The following is an 11,320-nucleotide window of genomic DNA, read 5'->3' as shown; positions in this document are numbered from 1 at the left end:
CCACAACTACCAACCACCCATCACTACAACCTACAACACATTACCACCACCTACCACCCCCACCACCATCACTACTACCCGCCGCCACCACCAACCATCACCCGCCACCACCCACCCATCACCACGACCTGCCTCTACCACCCATCACCCACCACTACCACCATTACCACCCCTACCACCAATGACCACTACTCACCACCATCAGTCTCCACCATCTATCATCACCACCCGCCACCACCACCACCCACCACCATCACCACCACCACCAACCATCACCCATCACCACCACCCACCTACACCACGAGCCGCCTCAACGGCCCATCACCCATTACTAACACCCCCACCGCCAATCACCATTACTTACCACCACCAACCACAACCCGTCTCCACCACCTATCATCACCACTCGCCACTCGCCACCACCACCCCACCCACTATCCACCACCATCATCACCACCTACACCATCACCTCCACCACCAACCATCACCCATCACCACCACTCACCTCCACTCCAACCACTACCACCCATCACCACCACCACCACCCACATCTACCACCTATCACCACTACTCGCCACCACCGCCCTACCTATCACCCACCAAAACCACCACCACCACCCATCACGACCCACCAAAACCACCCATCACCACCACCTCACCCATCACCCACCAATCACCACTACTCACCACCACCAACCACCACCCGTCTCGACCACCTATCATCACCACCCTACCCACCACCATCACCACCACCCTACCCATCACCTCCACTACCAACCACCACCCGTCACCACCACCTACCACAACAACCACCCATCACTACCACCCATCACCACCACCCACTTCCACCACCTATCACTACCATCCAACCTATCACCCACCAAATCCACCACCACCATTCGTCACCGCCACCCACCACCACCCACCAACATCATCGCCGCTTACCACCATCACCACTAAAACCACCACCTACCACCATCACCACTAAAACCACCAACCACCAACTTCCACCACCACCCGTCATCACCCACTCATCAACACCACAACCACCCACCCACCCACCACTCACCATAACCACCTGTCACCCCCACCACCACGACCACCCACCTATCACCACCGCCCACCATCACCCATAACCACCACAAACCAACTATCACCCACCACCCATTACCACCACCAGTCACCACCACCCATCACCACCCTTCCCTAACTCCACCACCCACCATGCATCTTCACTACACGATCACCACCAAATACCCACAACCACCAACACTATATGTGATTAAATGAATATAATGACATTAATCATGTTTGATTATTTAATCATATACATCACACATGATTAGATACATATAACCACATGTGATTATAAGTATTTAATCACATGTGATTTATACGCACACAAGATTTGTTTTCGAATATATATATATATATATATATATATATATATATATATATATATATATATATATATATATATATATATATATATATATATATATATATATATATATATATATATACGAAAAAAACTGTTGAATCAAAAACGCAAAAGAAAATCTTTTCTGCATACATCATATGTGATTACATTCATATAATCACATATAATTAAATACATGAGACCAAATAATGAATCAAAAATGCGAAAATGAATATTGTTCACATAAATCATGTGTGATTAAAATGTATAATCACATGTGATTATATATGTTTAATCACATATGATTTATGTGGATAAGATATCTTTTTGTTATTCCCGTCTATTTAATCACATGTGATTCTATATATCTAATTACATATGATTTATTTAGACAAAAACTAGTCTCGCCTATATAAATCATATTTGATTAGATACATATAACCAAATATGATTGTACACACAAGAACAACTATTGAATTAAGAATATGAAAACAGTTTTTTTCCATATAAATCATATGTGATTAGATATATATAATCACATATGATTAAATACACAAGATCAACCATTGAATCGAAAAAGTAAAAGTGAATATTGTCCAAATAAATTATATGAGATTAAATACATATAATCATGTGTGATTATATGTATCTTCTCACATATGATTTATGTGGACAAGTTTTATTTTCGCATTCTCGGCTCAATAGTTGTTATTGTCTTTAATCACATGTGATTATACGTATCTAATCACATATGATTTATATGGACAATATTCGTTTTACATTTTCGATTCAGTATTATCATGTATTTTATCCCATGTGATTATATGTATATAACCACATATGATTTATGTACGCAAGATTTGTTTGTGTTTTCTTGATTTAAAAACTGTTTTTTGACCATAAAAATCATATATGATTAAACACATATAATCACATATGATTATATGTATTTAATCACATATGATTTATGTGATTAAATACATATAATCACATATGATTTATGTAATTATATGTATTTAAATACACGAGAACAACTACTGAATCATATATGATTTATATGGACAAGATTCATTATCGCGTTCTCGATTCAATAGTGTTCTTTGTGTAACATCCGGATTTTCAGGGATATTATCGTGTGGGTTAATCTTGAAATTAAAGGAGAGACTCGACGAGTTGAGGGTCGAACTTGCCGAGTCGAGTCGGGTTTCTCCCGTGGATTTAATGAGTGGACTCGACGAGTCAGAGGAGGGACTCGCCGAGTAGGTGCTAGGCAGAGAAACCCTAATTTCCGGGGTTTGTGACCTATTTAAAGGCACTTATAGCCTCATTGGCCCCTCCCCATCAGTGTCTTCGTCCCTTGAGAGAAACCCTAGAGTTATTGGTGAGCTAGACGAGTTGAGGGTCGAACTTGCCGAGTCGAGTCGGGTTTCTCCCGTGGATTTAATGAGTGGACTCGACGAGTCAGAGGAGGGACTCGCCGAGTAGGTGCTGGGCAGAGAAACCCTAATTTCCGGGGTTTGTGACCTATTTAAAGGCACTTATAGCCTCCTTGGCCCCTCCCCATCAGTGTCTTCGTCCCTTGAGAGAAACCCTAGAGTTATTGGTGAGCTAGAGAGGAAAGAGGCTAATTGGAGGTTATTTCCTTGAGAAGAAGATCAAGGGTGTTGCAAGAATCTCAGAGGAGGGTTGAAGGATCAGTTTCATCTTCTTTCCAAGCTTCAGATCTGGTATAAGCTCTTCCCTCCCTTGTGTTTGTATAGATTTCCTTTGGTTGCTAAGTTAGGGCTTGTATCTCCATATTGATGGGGTTTTGGGTGCATCCAAACCCTTTTTCGAGTCATTTGTGGATATGGACCTTGTGAGGTCCAGAGATCCAGAAAGTAGGCAGCCATGAATGAGTAACTTTGGAGCTTTAAAGCTATGGAGCTTCAATGGAGTCAAGATGGTGTATAGAGCAAAATACACCATGCATAAGCCTCAAGTACAGACCTTTACGTGACTTTTGGGTAGTAGGAGGTTAGATCTATGAGTTTGGGTTACAGATCTGACCTCAGATGGCTGAATGAGAAATCTGTTGGAGCCAACTCGCCGAGTCCATGAGATGACTCGACGAGTCGTAGCGGGTTTGACCGAGTAGCCTTAACCCAGTGTTGGCTCACCGAGTTGGGGGTCAACTCGACGAGCTGAGTGAGACCTAGGTAGAATTCAGATGATGCGAGGGGACTCGACGAGTCGCAAGGGTGCACTCGACGAGTAGGGTCAAATGTGGACTGTTGTCTTGAGTTGACTTCTGTTGACTTTGGGGTTTTGGTCAACATAAGTAGTAGAGACCATGGAGGGGTAAAATGGTCTTTTACCCAATTCCCGAGTTTAGATGGAAAGAGTAATCATCGGTTTAATTAAAGTTGAGATTTCGGGTGTTGATTAGAGATATTTACCTTACGTGTTAGGCGGTGGCGAGTTCGAGATTCAAGTGTGAGGATAGCTGCTTTCTGCTTGCCAGGTGAGTCTTCTCACTATACTTTACCTAGAGTGGTAATTAGAGTTATGTGTCAGAGTATCTTGTATGTTATTTATGTGATGTGATGCACTGCATTATTCTATGTGATTTATGCTGTGTGTATGTTCCAGAGCTTACAGAGTTAGGACCGGAAGGTCCACAGAGTTAGGACCAGAGGGTCCACAGAGTTATAGCTTCGAGTGGCTAATATGTGTTGTTGGTGGTATGTTGGGGAACTCACTAAGCTTTGTGCTTACCGTGTTATGTGTTATGTGTTTCAGGTTTCTTTTCAGGATCACGGGACGGCAACGGCTTGATTGTACACACCAGTGAGAGAGTTACATTTTGAGGATCCTGGATTTTTAATGGTGCGATTATGGAGTCTGAGTTGTAAACCTAATAAATGAGATTTTTGTGAAATACTTTATGAAAATTATGTGATTTAAAAATGAAAAAGTTGTTTGAAAATTTACAGTGTTACACTTTGTCAACTTTAATCATATGAGATTAAATACATATAATCACATGTGATTATATGTATCTAATCATATATGATTTATATGGACAAAAAAGAATCTTGTCTATATAAATCATATGTGATTAGATACATATAATCATATATGATTATATACAAGAGAACAACCATTGAATCAAAAACACAAAAACAAATATTTGTTCACATTAATGATATGTTATTAAATACATATAATCAGATATGATTAAATACATGAGAAAAATATTGAATGGAAAACATGAAAACTAATCTTGTTTATATAAATCATATTGGATTAGATACATATAATCACATATGATTATATGTATTTAATCAGTTGTGATTTATGTGATTAAATACATATAACCACACGTGATTTATGCCATTATATGCATTTCATCACATATAATGTTGGTGGTTATAGGTAGTTAGTGGTGGTCGTACGGTGGAGATGTATGGTGGTGGTGGTAGTAGTAGTGGAGTTAGGGCAGGATCAAGATGGGTGGTGGTGACTATTGGTGGGTGATGGGAGTCGTGGGTGATAGTTGGTTTGCGGTGGTTGGTGGATGTTATAGGTGGTGGGTGGTGGTGACAGGTAGTGGTGGTTATGTTGAGTGGTGGGTTGTTGGGTGGTTATGGTGTTGATGGGTGGATGATAGCGGGTGGTGGTGAATGGTGGAGGTGGGTGGTGGTTTTAATGGTGATGGGTGGTTGGTGGTGGTTTTAGTGGTGATGGTGGTAGGTGGTGATGATGTTGGTGGGTGGTGGTGATGGTGGTGACGGGTGATAGTGGTGGTTGTGGTGGTGGCGGATGGTGGTGATGGGTGGTGGTGGTGGTTTTGGTGGATGATAGGTGGGGTGGTGGTGGCAGGTGGTGGTGGTGGTTTTATGATTTAATCACATAAATCATATGTGATTAATATGAATAAAGGATGTATAATCTTTAAAATCTTTTTTATAGTAATTAAATGTTTGTATTTTAAAATTTTAAAATATAGAATGAGGGTATTTTGGTTTTTTAATAAAAAAGAATGAAAATGAGTTACTTTTGGGAGAGAACAGGTCCGAATTTCATATATCTTGTGTACACTCTCGGTTTTGACCGATATCTTCCTAGAGTTATAGCTAACATGCCTGCATCGAAAAATTAAAAAAAAAAACTATCAAATTTACTTTGGAAAATTAACTATTATAATTTATAAGCAACACTTTTATGTAAAAAATGGGTCAATTTAACAAATAGTTTATAGATAAAATGTCAAATAGGTAAAACTGAAAAGTTTAGCCATAAAAGAAACTGGCTAAAAAAATTGGATGATTATTTTAGAATAACTTTTGTAATTAATATGGGTAGATGAAAAAGGTAGCAAAGGTACCCATTGATTATTATATAATGTTAAGAGAATTGTCAAGATTACTGAAAAGGTTAAAAATTAAGGATTAGAACCAAATCCGTATTTTTTGCATAACCGCAGGGACGATTAAAGTAGTTTAGTCAAATCTATATTACAGTAAAAATCAATGCAAAAGGTCGAATAACTCTAATGAAAGCATTGGATCAAATTATTATAGCCCCCATGCCAACAGAAACAAGGAGTTTCACAAATATACTTTTCAGATAGGAACCAAGGGGTGTAAATTAGGCTGTAGAAGCTATTCAAAGACGATAAAAAAAGAAAACAATAATTCTAATAAAATAGAGATAGCACTTACTTGGGAAGCAACCAATGGATCGACATGTTTCTCATAAAGTTGAGATGAAACAATGGCTTTTGAATATTTCATGATTCTATCTTCAAGGTAATTAAACTAAACTTCCAAAAACATGAAATTTAGTGATATAAGCATAACCATGGTGACCAAAAGTAATCAGATTTATGAGAATGCTACAATACCTTGTCTTCTATCCTCTTATACATGTATCTGCATCCAGGGGCAGGCCGGGAAGAATGAACTTCAAGGGAACAACATTTAATAGGTTGTACCCTTTTGATCACATCATCTTCAGAATCCTCTTCTCCGTTTTCCATTTTAATTTCATGAATTTTGGGTAGTGTGTTAAAATTTAAGTGTACTAAAAACTTGTCTTTTTCGTTGCCTAAAGGGTGTCACCAATTCTAGAGGCTTCCCCAATGAATGCATATGTGTTACATCAAATGAGTCCAGATGTACACTAGTTTGTCCTATTGGAGAGGTAGGAACAATCTTTTTAGCATCTTCATGGTCTTCATCTAACTCCATTTAATATAAGTTTATGATCATTGATTCACATCATAGAAAACGAGGCTCAATAATTCACAGTTATAAGCTGGCATGTATCAGATGCAAAGCTTACATGGTGACATCAGTATATGAATGTAGACCTTGCTCCTTTTAGATAATACCTTGTTTCTGTTCACTTTGTAGTTGTTCATGGAATGCATCCAGATGAGCATCTGATACTACTAGTTCCAGTTGTGTCAAACAAGTAAAAATCGACAACAATAAGGGCAAAGACGTCCGAAAAGAGCATAAAGATTCAACAAAAATTAACTACTTTGTAGCATGATTATCAATAAACTAGTGGAGAATTAGAGTTAAACTTGATGTGTTTACGTAAATTTAGTAAGTATAGAGAGATTACATTGACTTCAAGTGCATCAGACACCTTGAGAGCAGAGATAGCATAAACGTCTGCTAATTCACTCTCCGTTTGAGGTTCAGCACCGTTCTATGATCATAGCTTATGTTATGGCTTATTCCTCGCAAGTGCAACACCTTACCTTCAAGAACACCGACTTCCGCTTCACTATTCCTCTTCCTCTGGTTGTTGATTTTCTATCTCCACTGTCGTCGTTTCATTAATTGTACCCATCTACGCCTTTGAAATGAAGAATTTGAGGTTCAGATGGTCGGTGATTTGTTATCTCCTCCCCTAATCGATAATCCCTAACCCTAAATTCCTAAGCATGCGATTGCAGTGTAAACCAGATAGAGAAACCTCTTCGCCAGAGAAAATAGATAGATGGACATAGTTTCTGATGGTGGGAGGAGTAGAGGCGGAAGGAGGTGGTGAACGGCGGAGGGAGGTTGTGAACAACCAGATCTGGAGAAAGTAAAGAGACAGCATTTCGTGATTATGACGTCGTTCCAGTGATACCGATGAATGTCCGGTATATATATATATATATATATATATATATATATATATATATATATATGGGTTGGATCCATTATAGTTTATCTTATATCCAAAAAAAAATAAATAAAAATATATAAATTAATTATTTTTCAACCTCTTTCAATATTGATATGAAAAAAAAAACTGTAACATGAACATCACATGTACATTATTTGGAAAAACGCTTTTTTAGAACTTATTTTCTATCGAAAAATATAACTAAAAATATGTAAATTTATCAGTTTTTAACATCTACCCATATTTATATTCAATTTTTTTTTGTATATAACGTAAAATGTGCACCATATGCACATAAGTAGAAAAACGTTTTTTTTAATTTCTTTTTTCAAAAGATCATTTTCTATAGCAGTGTCCTAACTTATTAAGATGTTTTTCATCTGTACATTAATGTACATATATGCATATTTTCATTTTGTGTATATTTGCATATGGTGCACAATTTACGTAATTTTTTTTTTTCTGAATACCAATTTAGAAAGAGGTTAATAAATGATGAATTTACATATTTTTAGTAATTTTTTTCGATATATGATAAGCTCTAAAACCATGGTTGAAAAATCATGCACATTTAAGTTTGTGCACGCATGTACATTTTTAAGAAAAATTCAAGAAATGTTTTTTTTCTAAAAACATTTTAATTGACTTAGACGTTGATATAGAAGTTGAATCGTTAAAAACAATTCAAAACAATACATTTTTTTACAAAAAAGTTGCATATGGTGCACATTTTTCATAGAAATTATTATTATTATTATTATTATTTTATATCAATATAGAAAGAGGTTGAAAAATGATGAATTTACATATTTTTATATATATTTTTCGATATAAGATACACTCTGAAATATATTTTTTTATAAAAAATGTGCATATGGCGCATATTTTTCATAGAAAACAGTTTATTAATTTTTTTTTCGAATATCAATATGGAAAGATGTTGAAAAATGTTGAATTTACATATTTTTATTTATTTTTTCGATAAATATAGGCTCTAAAATGGAGATTGAAAAGTGATTTTATGGATCCTAAAACAAAGTTTGTGATCTAATTTAAACTTTATAATATATATATATATATATATATATATATATATATATATATATATATATATAAACCACCTACATACTATAATACACCATTAGCCTTACCTTTTAGGTCATCATTATCATATGATTATCATTTGCTAACTTTTATTATTACTTCATAATCAGTAAAACTTTATTACTTAATAATTAAATTTTTATTACTAATTTTATTAATATTAATAATTTTGAACTTAATTTTATTAAGATAAAGAAAAAAAATTATAATATTGTTTTTATAATATACTAATATAAAAAATATTATAAAAAACTAAAATTCTAAATAAATTTCCATCAATTTTTTTACCTTATTTTTTAGACTGAAACTCACAAACTTAATATATATATATTTTTATTTTTACAAATCTTATATATATATATATATATATATATATATATATATATATATATATATATATATATATATATCAAAAAATCTTCATCTTCTCCTTATTGTTTTTATTAATCTCGTATTAACTTTCCATGTTGTTACGAGGAGCAAAACTTTATTAATGGTTGAAGGGGAGTAAAAACAAATATTATTGTAAGCTTGAAAGATGTGTGGATTAATAGCCAATACAAAACAGTCCAAATAAAATGGTGTGGTTAATAATAGGGTGGTGTGTAGAAAAAGTAACCTCATATATATATATATATATATATATATATATATATATATATATATATATATATATATAGCGCTAGTTTCATATGTTTCTTACATTTATTATATGTTAGAATGCACCAATAGAAATTTAATAAAATTAAATAATTATTTAATTAAATAAAGATATATATTAAATGATTTCTATAATTGTATATATATTACATGATATTCATAATTATAATTCTCCTTTTTATGGAAACTAATTAAATTCGTCATTAATGTCAGCAATAACATTTTTTTCAGAATGAATTCGCATCTACGTTTTCATTTATGAGTTCGTGTTTTGTTTGTGGACTCACTCACTTAAAATACAACAAAGTTGCATTGAATATGAAAAAAGGGAGTGTATTCTACTAAAATGCATTTTCATTCTTCTACAATATATACTCTCATTCTTCTACAATAAACTTTCATTCTATTAGAATACACTCTCGTTTTCCATGTTCCAGGCAACTTTGTTGTATTTTAAGTGAGTGAGTCATGAAACAAAATATGAACCCATAAATGAAAAACTAGATGCGAATTGATTCTCAAAGAATATTATTGGTGATATTAATGACGAATTTAATTAGTTTTCATAAAAAATAAATTATAAATATGAATATCATTTAATATACATATAATTATAAGAATCATTTAATATCTATCTTTATTTGATTAAATAATAATTCAATTTTTACTAAATTCTTATTGGTACATTCTTGCACACAATAGATGTAAGAAACATTTGAACCTAGCTCTCTCTCTCTCTCTCTCTATATATATATATATATATATATATATATATATATATATATATAATCTTCATCTTCTCCTTATTTTTTTTATTAATCTCGTATTAACTTTCATTATTGTTATGATGAGCAAAACTTTATTAATGGTTGAAGGAGAGTAAAAAAAATAGTATTGTAAGCTTGAAAGATGTGTGGATTAATAGCCAATACAAAACAGTCCAAATAAAATGGTGCGGTTAATAATAGGGTGGTGTGTAGAAAAAGTTACCATATATATATATATATATATATATATATATATATATATATATATATATATCCAAAACAGTTCAAATAAAATGGTGTGGTTAATAATAGGGTGGTGTGTAGAAAAAGTTACCATATATATATATATATATATATATATATATATATATATATATATATATATATATATATATATATATATATATATATATATATATATAGCCAAAACAGTTTAAATAAAATGGTGTGGTTAATAATAGGGTGGTGTGTAGAAAAAGTTACCATATATATATATATATATATATATATATATATATATATATATATATATATTGGGTTAGGTTCATGTGTTTCTTACATTTATTATGTGCTAGAATGCACCAATAGTAATTTAATAAAATTAAATAATTGTTTAATTAAATAAAGATATATATTAAATGATTTCCATAATTGTATATATATTAGATGATATCCATAATTATAAATCTCTTTTTTATGGAAACTAATTAAATTCGTAATTAATGTCAGCAATAAAATTCTTTCAGAATGAATTCGCATCTATGTTTTCATGTATGAGTTCGTGTTTTGTTTATAGACTCACTCACTTAAAATACAACAAAGTTGCATGGAATATGAAGAACGAGAGTGTATTCTAGTAAAATGCACTTTCATTCTTCTACAATATATACTCTCATTCTTTTAGAATAAACTCTCATTCTATTAGAATATACTCTCGTTTTCCATGTTCTAGACAACTTTGTTGTATTTTAAGTGAGTGATTCTTATAAATGAAAAACTAGATGCGAATTGATTCTCAAATAATATTATTAGGATATTAATGACGAATTTAATTAGTTTCCATAAAAAAGAATTATAAATATGGATATCATTTAAATAAATATAATTGTGAGAATCATTTAATATCTATCTTTATTTGATTAAATAATAATTTAATTTTTACTAAATTCTTATTGATACATTCTAGCACACAATAGAT

The 11,320-nt window shown here is 33.1% G+C and overlaps 1 long non-coding RNA gene across 6 annotated transcripts; it reads right to left on the bottom strand.

Moving 5' to 3' along the window:
- Nucleotides 1-1,979: 1,979 nt before the first annotated feature.
- Nucleotides 1,980-7,555, bottom strand: LOC145119594 (uncharacterized). 6 transcript variants are annotated; one of them, XR_013713903.1, is made up of 4 exons: nucleotides 6,127-7,555; nucleotides 5,460-5,547; nucleotides 4,178-4,274; nucleotides 1,980-3,947 (listed from the first exon to the last, which is right to left on the bottom strand). It is a non-coding gene; the product is annotated as an uncharacterized LOC145119594 (long non-coding RNA). The 6 variants fall into 6 exon arrangements; XR_013713900.1 differs by having other exon boundaries at nucleotides 1,980-4,274; nucleotides 6,127-6,222; nucleotides 6,309-7,555; XR_013713901.1 differs by having other exon boundaries at nucleotides 1,980-4,316.
- Between the last annotated feature and the right edge of the window lie 3,765 nt (nucleotides 7,556-11,320).

This window comes from Lactuca virosa, chromosome 6, assembly GCF_052849685.1.
Source record: "Lactuca virosa cultivar CGN04683 chromosome 6, Lactuca_virosa_CGN04683_v6, whole genome shotgun sequence".
NCBI lineage: Eukaryota > Viridiplantae > Streptophyta > Magnoliopsida > Asterales > Asteraceae > Lactuca > Lactuca virosa.
The sequence above is the reverse complement of the archived record's forward strand: the minus strand, read 5'-3'. Positions and strand labels throughout refer to the sequence as shown.